The following is a 4,264-nucleotide window of genomic DNA, read 5'->3' as shown; positions in this document are numbered from 1 at the left end:
GCAGAGCTCTAAAAAATTGGAAGAATAGAAAACCAACCAACCCCCCCCCCCCCCACCCTTTCTCTAGCCTTGGGATCTCACTTAAATACTATGAGATACAACAAGCTTTAGGCATAGAGAACTGACAAGTGTCCCTTACAAAAGATATCACAAGTTTGTAACAGAAGAAAGAAGAAAAAGATTAACAGAACATCATGTAGATCAAAGATTCTCCTGTAAGCTTCTTTTCTGTTACCACTTTTTGCTGATTCGGCTCTACCACTGATTTGTTGTATGCACAACTGCTAAGACTGCCTTATTAATGACAAAATCAACTCTAAAAAATACACACCAACCTAGGCCCGTGGGTTTTGTCAAGATGACTACTGAATGAGAATCATCTTTACTTCCCACTCTTTACTGATCATGCCAGGCTTCAGAAATGACAGAATCATTACTTAGCATGCAGTACAGAAGTCGAAAAACAATGTGGTTATTAAAAATAAAAAAATAGGGATGCTCTGATCCCCAGCCATGTCTGCTTCCTTAACCGACTTCTTGCCAAAATTTGCCATCTATTGACACAAAAAGGGGGGACATGCACAAAAATTGAAAAAGACTATACCCTAGGGTATAAAATCCTCTTCACCTTCTTCCAAAACTATGCACAGGGTCTCAAATATCTCTACTACCCTGGCATCAAACTAAGATGCTTTGAAAATTTTTTTAAAAGATGATGTTTCTGTTGAACAGGTTGTTAGCTTACAAAGTCTATTCCTTGTTCTTCTTATCACCTTGGTGACTTGACTATGACACCTGATTACTAGCTTTCCTCTATCAAAAAACCATACATAGGCATATGAAGCTAACCATTTTCCTTTTCTGAACCATCCTCTAAAAATAAATAAATCATTTTTCAAAGTATCTGTGTCCCAAAACCAACTACTCTTAAAGAACAATCTTTTCGCTATCCATACCCTCAGACTTAGTGAAATCTTTAGAAACATCTTTTGAATAAAACACCAGGACTGGAAAATGCAGAGACTTTGGTATTCAAACTTACCTGAAGCCTTTTCTTTTATCTCTGTAACTTCTGCATTTTATCCTTGAGCCAACTACTTGACACTCGTGCCAAATTTATCTCAATCCTGGCAGTAATTTTTCCATTTAGAGATGACTCACGAATTTCTACTCACACAAGTTGATATTGGGAAAATCTCACTTGTTACACCCTGTTCTTTACTTTCACATGCGAAGGTTTTCATGTCTCATTAATATGCATAATGATACCACCTTCAATAGTAAAATATGCACCGTCGATCTTGAAGATCTTATAAGTTGAAAATGTGAGCATGACGGCTTCAAAATCCACTAGGCAAGCTGGTTCGAAATAACCCATTCATAATTAGCCATGTGTGCAATTTATCTTTTAGTGCACGCTTCTTTCTTCTAAGAAATGCAAACGTGCAAGAACCGTAGATTTGAATTGAATCAACGACCTGAGTCAAAGCCCCACATGTTAGGCTTGCGCACTCCCGCATTTCTTATCTTGCAAGCATGTTGATATAGCGGGCCAGCGCCTTCCGTCGATTTAGAGAAGATCGATGGTTGATGAAATTTTTTTTGAATAACTATTGCACTATTCCTTTATCACAAAACACGTGATATTTCAAAATGGCATGATTTGGTTAATTTCGACACAGGTCCACAATCCTTTTACCCACATTATAAAATCATACGGAGATAAAATAATGCGGGCAAACGCTAACCCTTGATGCTGGCTTAGATCGATGGTGATTCAAAGTTTCAAAAATAGGCGGCCCATCACCATGATCCTGAACAATGAGAAAAAAACCTTTTACTACACGTGTTCTGACAAGCCTAACCATGGCATTCAAGACTTCGGCACCCATGACATCGTTAATTCCTCGCATTTTGGTCCCACTGTGCCACGCATCGCAAAGTGGCACGCCCACAATATTTATCTGCCTCCCATCTTGAAAATGCGAGAATGCCTCATCCGTCGATCTCACATAGATCGACAATTTTCATAACTTGTCTTCTGTGCTCGTACGAACATCTCCTTATGTCTTCATAAGGGACAAATGTCACTTATGCCCTTGCCCGCATTTTTTAACAGCCTCACATTTTGAAAATGTGGGAATGCGTGGTCTGTCGATCTAAACAAGATCTATGATCGTCGAGACTTGCATGGTAAGTTTGAAAAGCAACTTTTTGGATTAAAAAGGTGTAAACCCTGATTACCTTAAACTTAAAGCAGATTTAATCAAAACATTATTTCAAGTTTTCCTAACGTTTAAAAGGGCATGCTCTGAGTAAGAAAATGAGAAGGGGCTACAGGATTTCAAAGGACTTGGTGGATTTGTACAAGGAAAGGTTCTTGACTGAACTCTGTATATTAAATGGGGTAGAAAGTAGATTTTAGGATTTGTTCAAAATAAGACTTTGTCATATAACTCAGAATGACAAATTATCATCATGGAAGGCTTAGGCAAACTGAATGGAAAGTGTCAGAGCCATTGAACATCTTAAGGACCTCAAAAGGATAGCTGAGTGCATATTCAAATATGGGCATTCATAGGGCTTTGACTTTCTCAAAATTTCAAATGGATGCTCAAAAATGGGAATGCAATTTTGAGCACCAACAACTTTCCCATAGGAATATTATCAACATTCATGCTAACAACTCTTTTAGTTTTTAATAAGGTAGACCCCTCATAGGGTAAATCATCAAAAGTGATCAAATCATTGTAGCCTTAAAAGGCACAACTTTATTTCTACAATAGTGAAGATTTTGTGGGTATCATCCCCACTGTAGTTTTACCTTCACCTTGGAGGGTTTCTACTTTACCAAATCTACATGTTAATTTTTTGTGTTTATGAGTTTATATTTATGAAGTTAGAAGTTAGATCTGATATTCTATTAATGTGAATGATTTCATTAATATGAAATGGATGTTTAAATTAGGGTTTTATGTGGTGATATTAAATATTAGCGCTATTAGTTTTCCACAATACATTTTATTTTGCAATGAGTAACTTCTATATTAGATTGTGTATATATTTTTTATCATCAACATTTTGGATCACACACAGTGATCCATCTTCAGGATGCATGAAACTAAGAGATGCATAATAAAAGATAAGATGTAGACAAGACTAGGCTCAAGAGAAATAATAATGGATGGGCCAAGTGGACATGCCAATCAAGAAAGATACAGGAACACTTAACAAAAACTCAAGCAGAGAGCAAAACAATAATACAATAAATAAATAAAAATAATAAAAGTAATAATCCAAAGGCTCCAAGAAGAGGGAAAAGAACATGAACAAAGAGGAAAGCAGTAGAATTAAAAATTCAAATTGATAAAAATGGAAAAAGAATAAATAGCAATAAAATTAAAGAGACAAAAAGTATAATACAAGATGTGTGTGTGTGTGTGTGTATAATACAAGATGTGTGTGTGTGTGTGTGTGTGTGTGTGTGTGTGTGTGTGTATAATACAAGATGTGTGTGTGCACAAATTTATACACAAATATACATGCATTTCCTACATACACACATTCACATTTGCACAAGCATATACATTATATATGTGCACACACACAATCTATTTTCTAACAAGGTGGATTAACATATGTCTACATGCACACATATACACACGATTATATTTATATTTCTTTTTCTTTTTATTTTCTCATCTTATTTTTTGTGTGTTTGGGTCACATGTTGTTCTAATCATTATTATTATTTCTCATCTTATTGTTTTCATTGCACTTTCCACCTTTTGTTGGTGTTTGTCTTTCCTCATTATTTTCTAACTTCCAATAATTTTTATATGTTTTATCTTTATTCTTAATTTGATTATTTTTAAGACCCTTCATCTTTCTTTGGAACCAACTTTATTCTTTTTATTGCATTATTTTTATTTTTATTTTTGACATTATTCATTCTTTTATTATTATCATTACTTTATTTTTATTATTTTCTTTAATATCTTTTGTTATTATTTATAATATTATTACTATTTATTAATAGTAATAGTATCATCATTAATACCAACTTAACCCTTTTCAACATCGTTTGTTCTCTATCTTCCTTTTAAATTTTGTTCGTTTATTCAATTTCCATTTTTATCTATTCTTCTTTTTAATTCTTGTGTCTTCCTCTCTATTCTTTTTCCCTCTTCTGAAGACTTTCTTATTTTATTTTATTTTAGATTTATTAGTTTTGCTCTCTTTTTGAGTCTTTGTCATTTTTCTT

The sequence above is a fragment of the Cupressus sempervirens genome, chromosome 5 (assembly GCF_028749045.1).
Source record: "Cupressus sempervirens isolate cs-2001-9-10 chromosome 5, ASM2874904v1, whole genome shotgun sequence".
NCBI classification, from domain to species: Eukaryota; Viridiplantae; Streptophyta; class Pinopsida; order Cupressales; family Cupressaceae; genus Cupressus; species Cupressus sempervirens.
Note: the sequence above shows the minus strand (reverse complement) of the source record.